General features: G+C 34.1%; 1 protein-coding gene and 1 pseudogene across 1 annotated transcript in view; both read right to left on the reverse strand.

Annotated features, from left to right (window-relative positions):
* C2H4orf33 (chromosome 2 C4orf33 homolog) overlaps positions 1-22,302 on the reverse strand; it is a 617,194-nt gene that overhangs the window by 46,433 nt on the left and 548,459 nt on the right. The window lies entirely within an intron of this gene.
* LOC140688722 (catenin alpha-3 pseudogene) lies at positions 18,080-20,778 on the reverse strand (annotated as a pseudogene).

A 22,302-nucleotide genomic window follows, 5' to 3' on the forward strand; every position in this document is an offset into this window, starting at 1 on the left:
TGCTACCTTTCCTCTTGCAATGCTAGAGATATTCTTTGAACATCTTCATATGTAACATTGATCTGGTTAGTCTCTGAATTTTGAATGTGCATTAAACCAATAAGGAGAAATGAAATAAATATTGATGTAAACCTACAGATGTTAGTAACCTCTCCCTTGCTAATCTTTTAAATAAAGGTCATGGATTTAAAAAAAAATCACTAATGATATCTTGTATCACCAAACATATTTTTATATAATAATCTGAGTAAAACAGAGTTTAGGTTGAACTTGAAAAATCAATTTAGTAGTCCCTTAACTGAAAGAAATCAGCATGATATTAAATAGCTTATCCTTCTCTATATAGTGCAGTAAATGTTTTCAGAATTAAGGAAGTTAGACACACGAGCATATTCACATGCTCAATGGTGAGACAGACTAAATGATAAATTCTTAAAAACACTAAATGTAAGTATTTTTTATGGAATTTAATATCCCTAAATACTACTTTCATATCTTTAAATTAAATCATATAGTAATACCCTTTCAAATTTCTGTTTTTACAATTTATTTTCAAATGCAGTGTTTCATTTGGTCTTTACCACAAAGATAGTTCAGTATCCCTATTTACAGAGAAGTAAATAGCCACTCATAAAGATTAAGTAATTTACCAAAAACGATTCAGCTAGCAGGTAAGACTCAAACTGAAGACTAAAACCAGAACCCATGTAAACTAAGTCAAAATCTAGAGCAATTTTCAATATACCAATAATCATGTCACTTACTTCCCTTTGTCAGAAAGAAAGTGGTAAAAAATGTATAAATGTTCACAGGTAGGAAAAAAAAGATAATTCCTCATTCTTCTTAAATATATAATGTTTTTCAAATATATAATGCTATAACTCATTCTAATGTTATCTTTTCCTAATCATGAAATAACCAGCAATGAACCCTCACTAGAAAAGCATTAAAGTAAAAAAGAAAACATTATAGTGGTAACATTATACTAGGGCCAATGTTACCAGCAGACTAAAAATCCCAAATAGATTTAAAAAAAAAAAAAGCCACAAGAACATCTACAGAAAAGCCCATGTTCTGAGCTCAGTTCTATATTTCTGAAATTGGCTGAGAGTCACAGTGAGACCTCCTCTCCATGAGAAAAAGTCTTATTATCTGTTCCTTCTGACCTAGGCTTGGTGTTTCAGAAGTAAGTAAGGGCCTTGTACTTTTCATGAAGCTTCTGCAAATCTCCCCCAAAGGCTACTACTGGTAATGACTTCTTGTCAAAAGGAATAGAGGACACATTTTTTCAATTCCTCTGGAAGTAGTTCTACATTGATTTCAGGGCTGTAGTCATGCACCTGGCCAACTTGGCAAGTGGACGTACAGTGCCCTCCAGCTTTCTGAGGCAAATCAGAACACTAAATGACAGCGGCAGCCCAAACACTTCCTTCTACCCTTCAGATTTTCTAGTATTATGACTGCTGTAATAGAATTGATATCATTGTCAAAGATTTGGTGTCATTATGCTCAGATTATACACACAAAAAATAGTGTCATACATCTTAGCCTTAATATGTATAAATATATATGTATTTAAATTCAGGTTTTCTGTTGTCAGTTAGTTTTCTTGGGGAAGTCCTTCGTCTATAGAAAATTTTTATTCCAGCAATCTGTAATACCAAATGAAATCATTTTAGATCTTCTGAAGCTTTCATTTAATTGGTTAAATATGGATTCGTGCAAACTTAGATCCAGATTCTGGTCATGCAACTGATTTGCTATACGAATTTAGAAGCATTACTTCATATCTCTAGGTCCTGGTATCTTCATTGGAAAAAATGAAAATAATAACACCCATTTTGTAGACTTATTAAAGTATATAATTCATATACAGTACTTACAGTGTCAGGCTTATAGTACCTACCCAGTAAATATTTATTTTATCTTAAGTTAGTTTCATTTTTGATAAAAATCTCAAGTGCATTTCAGCAATTATGATTTGTAAGAGAATCCTATCTCCCCTGTACAGTTTTTTTGTTTTTATGGTTTCTTGATTTGTTCTGTTTTAACATAAATATTTCAGATGGGTGATTTTCATTTAAGTTGTTTTGCAGTGAAAAGAAGTATTAAAATAGTAAACATTACTTTGCCATACAGTTGTAGCCTTTAGGGTTCAAATAAATGATAAATACAGAAAGCTCAAAATATTAGTGTCTTTGCAGTGAGATAAATAATGCATAACTGTCAGTTTAAAAATAAACACTAACAGTAAGTTTCTCTTTTCTAAACGTATTTTCCCTGTGAAACATTTGATTTTCAGTTAAGATAATGATTATTGTTCATTTGGGTAGCTAAAACAGTCTCCTCATCTAGGTATCACGACAATTGAATGAGCTTTTAGAATGACTAGTGGTTCTCCAGAGTCTTCCAGGATAGTCTGCCACCCATCCTGACATAACAGACAATGGATTCTGGAACTACTGCTTTGTATACGTCTCAGCCTTCCTGTGAAGTATGGGCTGCGGTGGTTGTAGGACCAGCTCTGAATTACTGTCCTATGTCCTGCAGTTACAGAGAGAAAGATTCTTTTCATGGCTTAGACATGTATGTCCAAGGTGATAGTCAATAGCCACATGTTTCTATTTAAATTTGTTTCCATTAACTTAAATTGAATAAAAATTAAAATGCATTTCTCAGTTGTACTAACTACATTTTAATACTGACTACTCTTCCTGTTCTTACATTTGTTCATATAATTTCCTTCTCAAGTCCTCAAATTAGTCTTGGTGACTTTTTTGTTGTGCTGTTATTTGTAATTTTATGAATGTGTATCAACAAATGTTATTTCCACTTGTGAAAGAATGGAAGAATTATGCTTCTATATGGATTGCTGGGATCCAGAGGGAAATATCTGATTATTTTATTTATATTTTAAGTCATGTTGATATTGAAACTCTTTCTCAACCCACTATATATTTGGATACACTGTGGCTCCTCAAAACTCCACTGACTGAATTTCATTCTGTTTGGAAATAATTTAAGACTGCATCACTATATTAAATTACCTACTTAAAATTTCAAACCATTTCCCTGAAATATCCCTCTTACAGGTTCATAAGATTTCATTCACCATGCTTAATTTTAATATCTTGTCCTTTGCATATCTCTTATTATGGTTATCAAGAGAATCCATGGGCTGTGAGACTTCAGGGAATATGACATTCAAAACATGCCAAGCAACTGTCCCTCCCTAAATTCTGATGATAAAAGGCATCCTAGAGGAAGGGTTGCATTAAATGTTCAGATGATATTCTGCTTGCCAAAGAGAACCAGCTGTTTATACTTGGCGGCATACTGCAACAGAATTATCTCATTTGCAAATCTTGGGATATGGAGATGCAGATAAATGTTAGCACGACAAACTAACAAATGTAGAATGAGCTGTATTCTTAGTATTTGGAGAAAGACTTCATATTTCATATTTGTGCATATGGAGCTTTGAAAACTTATTCATAAACATGCCATCTGAGCAACATGGCACAGAAGGCATTTTTAATATGGCCAAAGCTGTGTTAAGATACTTCCTTACATAATGTTATCCAAACAAATATTCTAACATTCCACTTGTATAAAATGTTAATGAGAAAGTTGTTTAGCAGTGGAAACAAATGTGTGTCTGATATGTTTTCATAATAAAATGAGTATTTTTCTGCCAATCAAGTGTCATGGATAAAGATAATATTATTCCCTCTTAGATACAAAAGCTCCCCAATCAGTAGGAAAGAACACATTAGGATTTCTTTGGTAAGTTCATTTGGTTCACACACAACATCTTAGCCTTCACAAAATAGTAAGTTTGCCATTCAAAAGGGAAAACTATTCATAAGAGACTTATTTATGGGTCTGCAAACACATGTCAGGAATTCAAAGGATTAGGTGGTAACAAATTTTTAAAACACTAGATTCTATTTTAGCCCAAGCAATTTTTTCTACCTGGGAGAAGAAAACCTTTCATTCATTCACAGTTTAAAAAAAAAAAAAAAGGTTACATTTCTTTCAATGGGAAAAAATTTAGCCTTGACTACTAATAGCTAAGCAAGGTAAATCTGTTCTTTTCCCTTAAGTTGAAGAGAACCCATTCCCGATCTGTTAATTCTTTCTTCTCCCTGCGGCTAGAATGCTCTTTTAAAAATACAAATCTAATCACATGGAATTCTTAATTAAAACATTACAATGGCTTCCATTGTCCATAGGAAAACCATCCAAACCTTTAACATGGTCTACAAAGTACTGCTTGATTGATCTTTCCTGCCTCTAAACCTGCATAACATTGCCACAGGGTCTCACAGGGCGCCTAATACACAGAGGCACTACATGAATACTGAATGAAGGGATAAACAAACATTACAATTTTTCCTCAGACAGGAAGAATCCAGAGACAAGAGGTGGCTGAGATACATACTTTTACCCGAGCATCGTCTGTAAAATAAGAACACCTTCATCCCCTCGTTCTCTATCTCCTTATCCTGTTTCTTTTTTCTTACAGCATAAATACCTGACATACATTCATTTCTGTACATAAACTCCATAATGGCAAAGATGTTGTCTGGTTTGTTCACTGCTATATATATATTAAGCTAATGACTTAAAAAGAATTTGAGATAAATTTCTGTTAAATTAATGAATGAAGGAAAAACTCTGCTCCCTCAGCACTCACTTGGGTCATCAGTTAAATGTCCAGAAAGCTTTTCAACTTTGCCTTAAGTCATTATCCTCTTCCCTATCTATCATTCTCCTCTCCAAATTACCTTCTGAGAGACTCATTTATTTATTTATTGCAAAGATCCTTTTGTTCTTTCCTCATTTAAAAGATTTTATTGGCACTCCCTGCTTCTTGAAAAAGTTCAATATACTTAGCATAGCTGCAGGATGTGACCCTGGTTTACACCGCCAACACACTAACTCCCATCTCCATCCCGCATTTTGTAGGTTACAGCCAGGCTGCCCATCTCTCAGTTCTTCAGGTCCACCACACTCTCCCTCACTCACTGGTATGTCTTCACATAAACTGATTCCTCTGGCTAGGACACTCTTCCTCCCCCTGAATGCCTTTTCACCCGGATAAATTCTTAGTTTTCCTGCAGGTTTGTGCTTTAGAAGTAACGCTCTGGGAAGGTTTTTCCAGACTTCAAATGCTGGGGAGGTATCCCTGTTTTGTCTTCCCCCAGTGCTTTCAACTTTCCATATCACATTGTTTTTAGCCTCCCATAACTTGATTGTTTCTCGTCTGTATTTCCCATACACAGCAAGACCCTTTGATGGCAGAGGTAATCATTGTTCACACATGGTGGCTGTGCATAGAAATAGTATTTGCTGAATGAGGACTTAGGGGCAAATATCTCATAATTCTAAGTCAGCTCCAAATCTCAGGCAGAAACTTTTTACACTGAGACTGTATACTTTTTCCCCTTAGGACCTAAAACAATACTGGGGATGTGATAAGATTACCAGAAAGAGAGAAAGAGTCATAGCTGATCAGCTGACTGACCACTATTGACCAATGTGTAAAGAAGTTTGGCTTAATTGGAAGACAAGCTGATGGTGTTCAGAGTGGAATTCGGCTTTCCACCAGCAGTTTCTTTAAAAGGCTAACTCTCTCTGACCCTGAAGTCACACTCCCAACTCTGTAGAACATTCCATCCAAACTCAATATCACTTCTCTTATACCTATAAAAGCTGCAAAAATTACAATGAGAAGAAAACAAATAAAGGGCAACTCTAGAAAACATAGTATAAGAATTCCTAGCACTAATTTACTGATTGGTCTTTGATTTTCTGGATAGTATTATCTTTGGGATCAGCTCTTGGATTTCACCATAAATCCCATTATACTGACATGCAATATTCTTCTAAGATTGCAACATTATGTTGTTACAAGTGCCAGAATGGGTAAGAATGGAATATTAGCATATGAAAATCTGTTCTTAAGCAGCACAAAACAAAGCTAAATTCTACCTTCTCTTTAAGATTATTTAGAAAATCTGAGTAATTACTGACAGAAAAAATAGCATCAACTGAAAGAAAGTTCAGCATTAACTGAGATAAACTCAAATATCCATTATGAGAGGGAGGTACATGAGTTTCCAAGTAGACACAATCTGACCCAATTCTCTAACACACTTTTAGTTTTTGGAGAGTTCTTTGCCTCTCTTAACCCCAGTTTCCTCATGAAAATGAGGATAACAATGTCTGCCTCATTAATTTATTGTAGAAGTTCAACTAGATAGGAAACATAAAGCACTTACATTATTGACACATAGTTAACTCAGCAATAATTGCTAGATATGCTCTTTAGGTATTTTTATGGTTTCCCAATCAAACATGCCAATTTAATTAAAAAATGTCTCTTGATTATCCCCCCCTCATTGATCCTAGCTGTGTGGGGAGGGTGAGGGGAGAGTGCAATAAGGAAGGAATGAGTGTGTGGCACAAGGGTGGAGGAATTATGGGGAGCCCAGAATGACTTTTCTGCATTCAAGTTCTGACCAAATGGGCTTGCAAAAGCAAATGTCTTCCTTTAAGAAGGTGACTATAAAATGAGGAACTTTTAAAAGAATGAATTTGTAAATAATTAAGCCAACAGACTATATGAAGGGCTGGCTGTTCTTGAAATGTGTCGATTTCTGTGAGTTATCAAGAGCCAGCTCTCTATGGCTAACAAGCATCTTTTAGAATTTGTAACAAAGATTAAATCAAATTAAATGTAAAGGTTCTGTACAGCTAGTCTCCAAAGATGTTGCCCCCAATGAACCATTCCTCTTATTGGTCACGTCCCTGTGTATTTCCCTCCCCTTAACTGTAAGTTGGCTGTGACTCACTCTTGACCAACAGAATGCAGAGAAGGAGATGCTGGGTGTCACGGACAGTAGAGGCTGGGTGGGACGAAGCCTTGCAGCTTCAGTCTTAGCCTCTTGGAATCCTCACTCTTGGAATGCTTCCTCTCAGAAAACTACACCCATGCAATGAAGCCCAAGTCATATATGGAGGCCAATGAGCCTTATTTTGACTATAGCTCCAGCTGGCATTTGACTGTAACTGCATGAGCCATCCCAAGCAAGGACTGTCCAGCTGATCCCCAAATGAGTCGCTGAATCAAGGAAAATAATAATAAATTATTATTTAAATATCCTGAGTTTTGGGGTGTTTTTTAATGCAGCAAAAGATCACAGGAACAGATACCTATCAAAACTCTTGACAGAGTATAAGGTACACATAAAATAAGTTTGGTTGATTGGATCAGAGATTTATTAGAGTCCGTAATTTTGAATAAACTGCTATCCAGCTGATGTCAAAAGCGTGGTAGAGATTACTGATGAGGTATTAGAACCATCCAAGATGAGTACATTTTAACTTCGCTAAAATTAAGATGCTTCTTACAATCAGTGAGATTGTATAATTGGCATTATAATTTTCTTTCTTAAAAGTACTGAAAAATGCATCTTATAACTGATGGCATCTTAGATCTCAAAATAGAATATATTGAACCAATAGCCTAAAAGACTCTTGCTTGTGTGGACTTCCTCAAAATTTCCTGGAGAGTCAATTTTAGTAGGTTTCTGGTCCTTCATAAATCAGCAGGATATCTTGGGGCAGGATCCAGGCATTTGCATCTAAACAAGTTTTCTAGGTGATCCTTATGTGTAACAATGTCTGAAAAATACTGATTCAGGTAGCAAAATCTTTGTACTACTTTAGAAAATTAGGTGACCAGAACCATATTATTTTAGCTCCCCACTGACATACGTTCATTAAATTGTAATTGGCATTTGACTTTTGACAGTTGTAGAGTCTTGAGTGCTTCAGTGAAGAAACATAAAAATACTCCTAGAGTTTCTTTAAAAAAAAACCCATAAAGTGCAATTTCTATTCTATTGCTCAATGAAAATTCATTTTAGAGATTATAATAATGACCTTTCTTCTTGCTACATAGTTCTTTATCTGTTATTGTTGTTTTAGTGATCCAATTGCCTCTATGACATCTATTCAAAACTATCTCAAGTATGTATGTTGCATTGTTTCAACATCACATTCAATGTTAAAAGACTTAGATATGATAATTATGAACGCCATATTTTAATTAATTATATTTCCAAAAGAGAATGTGAAAATGATTCTTAAATTAAGATACATAATTCTCTAAAAGTTGATATAAAACAGCACAAACATACTTTCTCAATATTTAAATTTTTCTTCCTATGTTTGAATTATGCAGGGAAGCGTACTTGTTTTGCAGACATGAAACAGATTACCTCCAGACAAAAAAAAAAAAAAATGCCTATTGCTTGGCTCTTTAACTCCCTTTCCCTAGAAATGCAGAAATTGTTGAGTCAATTGTGAAATTAAATTTGACATTTTACACCCTGATAGTCATGTTACTGGTTATTTGTGGCTTCCTTTTTGTGCACTAAAGTACAGCTTGCAGGCAAATACACCAAGGTGCTGTAGCCTTCAGCAAATCTGGTAGTCAAACCTTCCATTTGGTGAATAATTAAAACCATCAAAATAGCCTTATAGAATTGCAATCATCTCTTTCCACCTCATGCAAAATATGTTTTCCAAAATTTTATTTTTGGAATGGTTGCTTAAATTCTAACTTTGAGAACATGGGGACCGAAATATATGCTAATAAAATTGTAGAGAGTGAATTCCGCTTCATATGGTGACAGAAAAGGACAGCAGATTGTATAACAATCATCTTTACCTTATGGCATTGTACACAGAACTGCATTTTGTATTGCAATTCAAATTCAACAGTTATTCAACAAATGTTTATTCAGTAAGCTCTGTAAATAGAATAAATTCTATGAAGGTATGAATATGCTGTAATACATAGAATCAGTTTACGGTAATATTTTGGAAATTGAAAAATTTGCAATTTTATTTTTAATTGAAACCACTTTCAATCTGAAACAAAGGGAGAAAGTTCACATTAGAAAAACAGACATATCCGGGGATCAAAGTTCATTTGAACTACACAGTTTTTATACCCAGAATATTTGTGATTTTGTGCAAGAATTAGCATGCTATTTATTACAAATATCCACTGTCTTTTTCTGACTGTGAATCTGAATGCTACAGCTCTTTTCAAAAGCTATTATTTTTAAGCAGTAGACGACAAATGAAATTCTCCCATTCAGCTGAGTTTAGGTAAAATAAGCTTCTTCCACATTATTTCACATCACATGAGAGATACTACCTACTAAGCTAATGCCATTCCAAATCAAAGAAATGTCGTTTTGATGATGACCAACATTAACTGCTAACTATTTGAACTGTCATAGAACAAGAAAAACATACCTACCAGGAATACTAAGCTGGGACAATAAAAATGCTCTAAAAATTGGGATAAATGACTAACAATATCTGATAAAAGAACATTTCAATCTTTTGATTCATAAGATATCAATAGTTCAACTGTTGGAACAACTAAGTAACTCCTCTCATCATAAAACAATGAGTGTTCAGTAATTATGTTTTGCATTTCTACAGTTTTATTACTTTTCCTTCCTCTATTTTATGTAGTAGCAGATGAAGCACTGGTAGTAACAGCAGTGGCTGTGCTGGCAGTTATAATCATCGCAGTAGTCAGGACTACCACTTACAGAGCATTTGTTATATGCTGAGCATTGGCTTAAGTGCCGTATTCCATCTGAGAGGTTGTGAAAATAGCTTAAGTTTCTGTAGCTATTAAATGAGAGGGAGTGGGGTGATGGACTCCCAGTCTGACTCTAAAATTTTCATCTTTACCAAAATGGTAAGTATTACGACTTTGTCTATAAATTTAGTTTTAAGAAACTTGACCAAAAGTTTATTAAACTTTAATATATTGTTTTACACAGAACATTATACTTTATGATATGAGTAATTATTTTGTCAGTAATTTTAATAATGGTCCATAGTTGCACGTGATAGCATCCCCCACATTTCACCTATGATTTTTTAGTTTTCAGTTCTCAGTATTGTCAGGCTACTGTAGGAATTACATGCCTGTGATTTACAGACAAGTGAATCAGGAATACAAGAGTCAGAATCAAGCTGCCAACAAAGGGACTAGTTTATTTAGGGAAATGGTGTGAAATGTTAGTATTTATATTTTAGGACCTCAGATCCTCAGCCAATTTACCAGACAGACTTTACAGATATCTGTAAATAGCAGATATCTCAATTTAACCAAAGTAAATAAACAAAGTAAATAAATCAAAGTAAATGAATCAAAGCAAGTGAATGTGGTCTACAAATGTATTTACCTACCAAGGATCTAACAACTGATCAATAGTAGGAGAGGCCAAATAAAACCAAAAAAGGGTCAGGTAAAGCAAAGAACCAAGAGAACAACTTTCTGCAAGTGCTTGATTGACTCACAAGATAATGTATTTTTTCAATTCAAAAAACATGATTCAGTAAGATGTGTCCAAACAAGCTTAATTATTGATGAGAACTGCAACGTCTGCATGTGAAAAGACGCACATGAACCTTGAAAATGCTTTTGTTGCATTATTTAGAATAGTTATAAATGTCAGGTTACTGCTAGTGGTACTGTTCTTAAGAGTGGCATTTGCAAAATAATATTTGCCAAAGTTCATGCGACTCTCCCTCTGAAAACCGTAGGCAAACTTCCTTTTACACAAAGTTATGTGTTTCTTTAAGAAAGATACTGTGACTGATCCCAGTGTAACTATTATTTGTATTGTTCTTACATAATAGGCTTGAATTAACATAGGTCTAAGGTGTCTTAAATACATGTTTCAAATTTTTATGACCAATGTGATTGCCTCATAAGGAAATAACTTTAATTACTTTAATTGTTGGACAAACTACCATAAGTCACTGCAAGTTCATGGAGTAGCCCATTAAACATTCAAAAAGGTCATTTGTTCAAAGTATTTTAATTTTGTTTTCATATTGAAATATGCTTGAGGTATGTTTAATACATTATGCTTTCCTATTCTACCATTCATGGACAAAATATTTTTACTAACTCATAGATTATCTGTGCTATTATTATTTTTTTAGTTTATATTGGAATTAAGACATTTCAGAAAATATATTAAAGAGAAGCATCTACTTAACATAATTTGGTTTTTAAAAATGAAAATGAGGAATAAAAATCTTGCATGATGAAATGTGTATTGTTGGAATGGATGAGAATGTAGAATATATAATAATTGAATGAGTGGGTTCAAATAAGCAGAAAATAGTGGTGCCAGATTCAATCACTCATTAATAAAGGATATTCTGAAAAAGAAGCAAAATCTGTATAATATGCAAACACTAGTATTTTTTAACACACGAAAATTGAGTGCATTTAAAGCAATATTATTCAGGACATTGATGTTGTGCATTTTGTTTTTATAAAAATCGAATTTTTAAATTTTTAGATAATTGTAAATTCCTATGCAGTTGTAAGAAATACCACCAAGAAATCCCACTTACCTTTACCTGTTTCCTCTCAAATGTAACATCTTGCAAAACTATAGCAAAGTATCATAACCAGGATATTGACACTGGAACAGTCAAGACATAGAGCATTTCCATCACCACAAAGATCTCTCATGTTCTTTTACAGTCACACTGACATCCCTCTCACCAAGCACCTCTCCTCCCTGTCTTCTTAACACCTGGCAACCACTAATCTGTTCTCCTTTTCTATAATTTTGTCATTCCCAAGTGATACATAAATATAATCATTCTGTATATAACCTTTTGGGATTGGCTTGCATCATTCAGCAAAATTCTCTGAAATTCACTGAAATAGTTGTATTTTATCAATATTCTTTTATGTTTATTGCTGAGAAATATTCCAAGTATGGATGTGCCATAGTCTGATTAACTATTCACCCATTGGAGGACATGTGGGTTGGTTCCAGATTTTGGCTATCATGAATAAATGTACCAGAAGCATTTGTGTAGAGGTTTTTGTGGGGCCATAAATTTTAATTTATCAAGATAAATGACTAGGAGCCCAATTGCTGGATCACATGGAAGTTGCATGGTTAGTTTTTAAGAAACTGCCTAGCTAGCTTCCAGAATGTATGTTCCATTTTTGAATTCTCAATAGTAAGGTTGAATGATGATCCAGTTTCTCCACATCCTCACCACTAGTTGATATTGTCATCATTTTTTTTAACCATTCTTTTATGTATATGGTCATATGTCACTGTGGTTTTAAATTGCATTTCCCTAAAGGCTAATAATGTTGAACATATTTTCTTATGTTAATTTGAAATCTGTATGTCCTCTTCAGTGAAATGGTTATGTCTTTGCCCATTTTCTAATTGGGCTGTTTGATTTTTAACTCTTTAGTTTTAGGGTTCTTTATATATTCTAGATACCAGTCCTTTGTTTAATATGTGGTTTGCAAACATTTTCTTTTAATACGTAGCTTGTCTTTTCAGGCTCATAACAGGGTCTTGTGTAGATAAATTTTTTAAATTTGAAGTTCAATTTGCTATTTTTTTCATATATAAATCACATTTTCTGGTAACAGGGTCCTACCCCTAGATCACAAAGATTTCTCTCCTTTTTTATATGTTGCTTGGTTTCACATTTAATATTCTAAGTTCATGACCCATTTTAAGTTTTTTTTTTTTATAAGGCATAAGATTTAGTTTAAGGTTTTTTGTTTCTTTGTTTTAACCTATAATTGTTCACTTGCTTTTAGTGCTAAACTATGTTTTGAAACAGATACATTTCCTTTATTACCTTGATTCTGCACCTTTTTAAAAGGAATATATATTCTGAATGCTCTATAAATGTTGACTAGAGCCTATTGGTTAATGGTGCTGTTTTGTCTTTCTATAACTTATTGTTTGTCTGTGAAGTTGTTTTATCAACTGTTGAGGGTGTCTAAAAAGATCCTAGGATGAAACACAAGCTGTCCAGGGTTAGGACTCATTCAAAGGTCATTGTGCTGTGAGACATAAGTCATATGTATGTTTTGGCCACTCATGCAATTCATAGCATAAAATCTCAAAATATTTCTGAATTATATAGTGTACCCATCTATTAAGCTTTAGCCACAGAAATAGAACCAGTAAGAGATGGTATATATTAAAGAAATTATAAATTATAAGGTAGTAGCCTATTGTGAGGGCTGGTTAGGGGAGTCAAAATCTGCAGGCCATGCTATCAGGAGGGGCAGTTTGGAACTCTCAGGCAAGTGGTGAAGCTGAGGCCCACAGGTAGAATTTCTTATTATTCAGATGAGAGTCAACTGATTATGAAATTTAATCCCATCTACAAAGTACTATCATGGTAACATGTTGATAAGAATTTGATTAAATAACTGGGGACTATGGCCTGGCTAAGTGAACACATGAAATTGACCATCACACCTGGCTTCATTAATCAAACTGTCCCACTCCTTCAAATGTCTTTTCAAGAATTCCTTCTAAGTGATTTTTTTTTCTCTAGTTCCTATACTTAGAATTGTAACATCTCCCACCAAACATTTTTTAGTCTTCTCATCTGCTTTACTTTGTTTTCTTAGCATGAATTGTTATCTTTCACAATCTGTATTTTACTTAATTTGCTTCCCCCTCCATTAGAATGTAAATACCATGAATAATCAGGTATTTTTGTTTTTTTGATCTGTTGTTACAGCCCCAACAACTAGTATGGGATCTTGCATAGAGTGGGCACTCATTAAATATTTGTTAAACGGATGAGCAAAATGAAACACATAGTGGCCTGATGTCCACAGTAGTTTATATAATGTAAATGTAAACAGAAAATGGTAGCGAGTAAAAAAGGTATAATGCTCTAGCATTAAATAATTAAATAACACAGCACAATTTGTAAATTCAAAAGTATTCTGAAAAAGAACACCACTTTTCAACATTTTAAACTGAAAGCGAACATTTCTGTTTACCATTACATTTAGAATTCTTTATCTGAAGTCTTCAAATAGAGTGTATTAGTTACATGGAAAGAACACTAAAACTGTATAATATTCTGAGAAGATAATCTTTTTACTTCAAAGTGCATTATTTTATTTACATTATATCTCAAATAATATTTCAAGAAAATAGCAATACTGAATTGAATATTAAAATCTCACAAAATACTTACCTTTACTACCAAACTTCAAACTATACACATGATTTGACTCATCACTTCCACTTTTAAATCTCTCTCCTATAAAGATAATTTCAAAATTTACGAAGAGAGTTGTAGAAAGATGTGCATCACAACACTGATTACAAAGGCAAAAATAATAACCTCAATGTTTATCAGAAGAAGATTGGTTAAATAAAATAATGTACATTCATGTTATGAAATACTATACAAAGGGTTAAAAGAAAGAGGCAAAACCATTTTTGGTAACTATTTTTCAAGTACATTAAGTAAAAAGTAAGGATGCAAAAGAGCATACGTATTATGAGCCCTGCATATTAACAAAGATAAATGCGTATTTTTAAGTATGCTTGAATATTAAGAAAGAATTGTGGGAAAAAATACAAACAAATTAAGTGTTAATAGTGTTTATCTCTAAAGTGGGATACAAGTGAGAGCACACTTTTACTATTCTTTTTTTTCCTTAATATTTCAATACTGACTTTTTCCAAAGTGCATTTATTATTTTATGATTAAAAACTAGGTTACAATAAATAAATAAAATATGTATATGCTTTGACACAGCAATTTTGTTCCTAGTAATTTATTCTAAAGAAATAATTAAGGATGTGCATAAAGATTTATATATATAATGCTCACTGTAGCATTGTTTATTACAACAAAAATGGAAAATAGCCAATTCTGCAATATAAATATGGTTAAATAAATTACACTATATCTATTTTATGAATATCATGTATTCATTAAAATGATACTGTGGAAGTTTTCTCCTAACATGATGTATCACCCTTTATTAACAAGTTTTTTTTTTTTCAATATGGAGCTGTTACAAAATAATAAGTATAGTAGGCTTACATTTTGATTAAATTTATACATATTTTACAGAAGTCTGTATGTCAAATTCTTAACTAATTGCCTCTGTTTAGTTGGTTTGTGAATGATTTTATGTTCTTCTTTGTGTATTTTATGTAATTTTTAAAATTTCTGCAATAGTGTGCATTACTTTTAGAGCCAGAAAATGTTACAAGGAACAATTATCATCATATTTTATATATACGAGAGATTTTCCTGCATGAGAAAATTAAAGTTTAATAAGTTTTAGTATAAAGTTTACAAATATTTTCCACCTGGTCCAGATTTTTATTAGTGACACCAAAAAGGGTAATTTACTACCCTGAAACAGAGGAGGAAGAAGCCAAATTAAGCATCTGTCAAGATAAAGTTGAATAAAATCAAGTTCAATGGAGAAAGGCTGAGGAATCAAGACTGAATGAAGACAAATATCTACTTTAAAAATACATAGTAATGATTTAGTAAAAACTAATTATTTTTACTTTTATTATTGTTCAATAAAAAATTTAACAATTACCATTTACCAAATGCTAGCTATATGATATTTATGTAACCCTTACAACAGTCCTATAAAGTTGACCTTAATATAGAGTTTTGGGAATAATTAATAGATACTGAATTGGGATATCAAAAAGGGTTTAAAAATTGCTCAAATATATGCAGCTAGTAAACAATACAGTTGGAATACAGACTTCTTTGAACCCAAATTCAATATTCTTTCTTTCATCTACTAGCCTTTGAAGGTACTTTACCACCTGTATTAAATAAACCTGATGTCCAGATATGCTCTAGACATTGGGACACTTGAAGGAATCAATTCAGGTAGTAGATATATGCCAAGGAAAACTAGGATTATAAACCAAGGACAATTATAGAAGAAAACAGAATTAGAGGGAAAACTTCATTTCAGTAGTGAGAGGAGTTTAGGCAAAACTAGTAAAGATTGACTAAGGAGTAGTTCTGAGTCTTTGTAGACTGATCTACTTTATCCCCTTTCTTCTAGGATGAAAATTTTGAGAACGGCAATCAAGGACTTGATTGGGGCACATTAATTAGTTACCAATTTCAGCCCTTTCTCGCTCACAGGAGAGCAATAGTGAGGAGAATAGAAAAGATATGCCATGGAGATCCCCTGTTTTTCAGCTCACGGGAATTTGGTGGACACTCAGAAGAGTCCAATGACACAGCGTGAGTGGCACCTTGACAAAGGCAGCAGTAGAGCTGATGAAGGCTACAGTATTGGAATCAGCTCTGGTGCTGGCGCAGCAGTACTCAGGAAATATCTTGGCTGGACAATAGGGCAGGAAAAGCACCAGAAGAGGCTCACTGGTTGCATGAATGGCTGTCTTTGACAGGACACTAGAGAAAAAGACCATCATCATAAGTAGAGCAAAATAGGGAAGGGAATAGCCTAGAGGATGGGTCCATCCACTAAGTCTTAAAGTAAATTCCTTCACCCTCAAAAAGGAATTAAAACCATGAGAGTTGTGCTAGAACTGTCCAAAGGCCACAAAGCAGCTTGGAAAATGTTAGAACATAAACTAGTATCTTTTTTCTATAAGAAAATAAAATACCACAGATTTTTATTACTTTGTAATATGTAATTAAAGCTATGAGCAGATTATCATAATCAAATGATCTGTCCCCTTGTTGTTTAGCTAACCTGTGTGCATGACTATGTTTAGTCATGTTGAAATTTCATAATTTTGTATACTTTCAGAATCTTCTGTGGATGTTTTCTCCCTAGTAACTGTGACATGAAGTTCACAATGAAATGTGAATTCTTGGTCAAAACAAATGTCAAACATCTCTCCTCTTTTTACCAGTGCAATTATTTGGTTCCTAAACTTGACCAAAAGGCTATTTTAAATTCTGTCTTTTGCTTCTTCTGTTCTTTCCCACTACTCTCTCTTCCCATCCTTGAGTCAGATTTCTCAGGAAAAATCAAAAAAGAATCATCAGTGTCCTAGAGTTGAAAGTGAAAAAAACTACACAGCATTAACAAAAATGACTCTAAACTACGTAAAAACATATGTGGGAGAAAGGAGGTAAAAAGTGATCATATTGTATCTGTCTTTTTTATTTTACCTCAATGATTTTTATTTTAAAAAAAGTTATTAAAATCACTCCAGCTCATTGCCATTAACTCTACTTCATAGTTCAATGGTATAATTCTCCCAGTTACATTACACAATGCCAAAAGATTTTTCAAAGTGGTCTTTTAATTACAATTGCAAGCTGATACAGATGGAATTTTAGAGTTATGCAGAACTCCTTACACTTCTGTTATTATAAGTCACTCAGGGATACAGTTAGATATAGTCCCATTTCCCCCATGGGTGATAACTCTTCTTCCACATATGTATTCTGGAGCCCATGTAAACCCAACACTCAACATGCAGAACTGCTGAACAAAATGGAACTTTAAAGGCACATTTGCAGCATCAAAACTCATTCTAATCTTTATAATGTTAATAAATTGCCTTGTTTATAATCAAGGCTGACCTTCAAAATCCAGGAGGTTGCTTGACTGCTCAAGCTTTGGTTAGTTTCTGATGGTTGTTGACCTAATCAGTTGTCAATAGATACAGAAAGCTACAGACTGATTTTTTTTTTTCTTTAGCAGGAATCACACATGTCTGTCAAGTTAGGTCAGGTAAAGAAAGTATGGAGATTAAATAGGAAACTCTTCAATGAAGTCTTTGATTTCCATTGAAAACTCAGCAGCTAGTGTCAATATTTTAATTCAAAATGAAAAGTGTAAGTATACTTAAGCTATTACACATGAACAGGACTCACCTGTATCTCCTATGCTTATCTGGTAACAAACGTAAGATATTTTCTGTAGTGGAAAGGGCCAAACAACACCTGAAGATTTTATTCATTCAACAAGCATATATTGACCACTTACTAGGTACTGACCATACAGAGATGACAATGACATGATCCTAAATATATGTTGCTCATATTGTTTCTGCTTTCAATGTTTCACATTATTTGAGGTTTAAACTCTAACAGTTAGTGTACTTACAGAACTAATCAAGTGAAAAATAAAGCAGTGGATTTAGTCAGAACTTTGTAATAAAGCCACCAGAGTAGAATAGTTGTTTCAGTAGATATGTCTTCCCCTAAATTCACTCATTACTTGTACTGGGTGGATTTTTTTCTTTGCTGAGCCTTGTCTGCAGAATATTCCTGTGGCTTCTCTCTTTTAATCAAGGATTTTTTTTTTGCAAGGGTCTTCATTCTCCTCATCACAACCGGGTGCCAGGGCCTAGCAGGACTTGAATTCTGATGACTCCAATTGAGGACACATAAGACATTTTCATAGATTGCACTAGAGCATTCATTAAGTTTTTAGCTGCTTGGATGAGGGAAGTGATGCTGTCCAAAGCTGAAATGATTAACTCTCCTACCTACGTTTTGGATCTTAGCTTAACTTGACTACAGGTTTTCAGTTGATGAGAGTAGAACTTACTCTGTTCCAGCAGTCCAACAAGACCTGTTTACATGATAGGTCTAGACATGTGCCAAGTGAGGACATATGTCTTTGATACTTATTCTGATGTAATTTTAGCTGCATAGATCACATCAGTCATATGCTGTGGTGGTCCTTTGCCCGTTGTGAAGTCTGTCATCTCCATCATGATCATACACATCTTCTTGGCCAGAACAATGATATTGTTGCTTGTATAATCCATATCTCAATCTCTGCACCCAGATTACTCTTTACTTTCTTGAAATCAGCCACTTGCTCAGCACTGTTCTTCTTTTTCTGCCTCAGGTGTTTGAGTCATCTTAGCTGTCAGTTTTCCCTCCAGTCTGAATGCTGTTGTGACAGTGGACCTAGCGATCCTCTTCCAGGTTAGAAACATCTTCCAGTTCCTCTGGGGTTCAAATTATCAAGACTGAACATCTGATATCATGAAATGTATCATAGATATTCTTTGAGATATCCACAAATGGATTAGCATCAAACACACCCAGAGTTTTTACTTAAGGTTTCCAAGGCAAAATTCACCTTTGTTACACATTCAAGAATTATAGTACTTATAAGGATGTTAATATTTCTCATCACACCTTCAGTAAAAGTCCCTGGCTCCTAACTGTCCATTTCACCTATGACAATGTGAACTCTTGCTGCCCATACTCTGATAGCATCTGCAGAATGATCTAAATTACCAGCATCCTGATCTTTCAATGATACATTTGTTAACATCATCAAGGATATGGCTCTGAGATTTACCTTTGTAACTCAGGAATAGCCAGATAAAAGAGATGTGTGGGGCAAAGTATGAGAAAAGGGTGCAGAGCTTCTATGCCCCCTCCAGGTGCACCATTCTTCCCAGTTCTCCACGTGTTTACCATGAGGAAGTTCTGATATATCTGTCTCAACATACTGAATTCCTAAGCACCAGCAAGCAATACTATGCAGTTACCTTTCAGGAACAGTAGTGATAGAGATATGTATTTTAGATTCATGGGGGCAGAGATAGAATTTAAAACCCTAGGAAAGGATTAGATCACCAAGGGAGCAAGTACAGAAAAGTCCATGACAGAGTGCTCAAGACCTAGCAAAGAAGATTGAAGGCCAACAGCCAGCAAGAGACAAGAAGAATTAAGAGAAAGGGAAGATAATTGTTTCAAGGAGGAGAGACTAATTTAGTAACAAGGGCAAATGCTGTTGATGGATAAAATAAGATAAAGAGTGAGAACTGGCCATCACTTTTAGTGATACAAAGATTACTGGTGACCATGATGAAATTCCAGACTCATGTGGGGGGAAAAAAAACAGACGGCAAGGTCCCCAAGAGAATGGAAGAGAAAAGATTAGAAAACTCTTTTGAGGAACTTTACTGTCAATTGTAGGAAATAAATAGGGTATTAGCTGGAGATAGAAGTGTAATCAAGCAAGGGTTCTTTTCAAATAGAAGAAACAGTAGGACATTTGTATACTGATGGTAATTATTCAATAGAGAAAGAAATCTGAGCATGAGATGAACAAAGAGATAACTGTAATTCAGTAGACAAGAAAAGCCAGTATCTAGCATGCAAGAGTAGTACTCAGTGTTAATCAGAAGCACAGACAGCTCCTCTGCAGTATCAAAAGAAAGGTAGAGGATATAGGCAGGTGTGTAGCTATCTTGGTGGAAGTTCTCTTCTGACAGCTTTCATTTTCTTAGTGAATTCCAAGATAAAAATATGAGATTAAGGATAAGGAAGAAAGTATTGGAAGAATGGAGTAGAATAAGACATGAAATAGATATTTAGGAGAGCTGGAAGGGATGTGACTGGGGAAATACAGAGTGATTACTGCAAAGCTTTATCATTATTAACTTGTAATATGTTTACTGTTTTCATTTTAAATTATTCCATCTATTTTACAATTTCTGTTTTAATTTCTAAATATAGTAAATATGACTACAACCTATATTAATGCAAATATGCTTGGATATTCAGTGATCTTTAGGAGTATACAGTGGTCCCTAGACCAAATGTTTGAGAAATGCTGGTACATATGAAAGAATTTGGGTTTATTCTCTAAGGACAGGGTGAGGAGGAACTAGTCACTGGAATTAATTGAAAATTAGACCAGAGTTTAGAGCTTTGTCATATTTACCTGCTATATTTCACTGAAAAATCTATTTGCCCATTTAACTTTTGTAGACAATTTTTATTCTATGTTAAAGAGCACACAACATCTGTATATTAGGCACTTCTTATATCCCAACTTTTGGCCTTTCTTAGTCCATCCACTGATGTTGTCACCAGCCCTGCAAGGCTTTCACTATTTTGCCTGTTGGCCATATTTGTGACTCAAGCCTGCATCACCTACATCACCCTTCCCTCCTGGGCTTCTCTGAGCCACAGTGTGGGAAGCCCACAGGAATGTACTTTGCTCTCATACGTGTGTCCCACCCAGAAAAGTATGGCACCATCCTTGAACAATGAATGATGAGGATCAATAAATAAACATTTCCCCCTTTTTTTTGCACCTGAGTGGAAGCTTCATAAGGCTTCTCACAAAATGCCAAAGGAACCTCTTAAAACCTCCTGATAACCCATCTTTGTTTGGCTTTTACTTCCTGTCTATTCCTTTCTTCTACTTCCTGGATGCTGTCTGCAAATAAAAACAAGTCTGCTTCAGTCTTTGCTTTAGGGGAAACCCAAAACTAAGATAGTATTCAACCAAATTTTCTGCCTAAAAATCCAAGTATTTTCCTGTCAAACTAATCCAAACGGAATCTATTTCCTGTTAGTGAAAAATAACAAGTGCCATAGAAAGTATATATTTGTAGAGCAAGAGATACAAATGTGAAATGCATCTTTGACAAATAAACATTCCCATATACATTTTTGCTTCCATGTCTTAAATGAATACCAAATAATACATTGATAACATATTCTCCAGCTATAAAATGGATCCTTGGTTAAACTAAGCTTCTACTGGGTACCAGAAAAAAATTATAACAAAAGAAAAAGTAACAGTACTCAATGAACCAGAAAAATAAAATCTCTTAAGCTTTTAAGATACATCTCCACAATAAGACTGAAGAATAATGGTCAATGATCTAATTTAACATTTCCCAGTGCCTTAGAATCCTGCATACTTTTTCTTTTTTTAGCAGAAGCATTTCTCCTATGGATTCAATTTCATGCCACCCCACTAATACCATGTAGTGACATCTCATAGGTCATTATTAACTTCCAAAATCTCCTCTGGCAGAAAGCTCTCTTCCCAGGATTTCCACTCAAGGTTTTGGCCCTATGTGAGTATGCTGAGCATACTTAAAAGAAACCAACCTATCCCAGCTGTATTAATAAGTCACAGACTATGACCTTCTCATTTAACACATCCTGCTGAGCAGTTATTAAATAACCATGGAGGGAAGTTTGATGCCCTCTTGTTAACCTACCTCACTCATATTGTTGGCCTTGTGGTCAAGACTGATATAATTTTAAATATAATCTCTGTTTCCTCAAGAATTATTATTCCATTTGTTTGCTCTACCTGTGTATTACATACAAATCTGACGACCTGTTGCTTGAAATATGCAATTTGGGGAAACATAATAAAAAATAAGCCTCAAATTTGTCATTTCTGCAAATGTCAAGTTTCCTTTTAGTATAGATTTTGTAGATTCTCTGGTAAATTTCAAACTATCATAACAAATAGCTCAAATAACATTTCCTCTTTACAAGCTTACTTGACTATATGTACCATACAAGCACAGGTAGATTTTAATACCTCTGTTTTCCTCTTTAACATCCTAAGTTGTATCACATTTTATTATATGTACTGATTAACACATTTGTCTGTCCCTTTAAGCA

Source organism: Vicugna pacos, chromosome 2 (assembly GCF_048564905.1).
Source record: "Vicugna pacos chromosome 2, VicPac4, whole genome shotgun sequence".
Classification (NCBI taxonomy): domain Eukaryota; kingdom Metazoa; phylum Chordata; class Mammalia; order Artiodactyla; family Camelidae; genus Vicugna; species Vicugna pacos.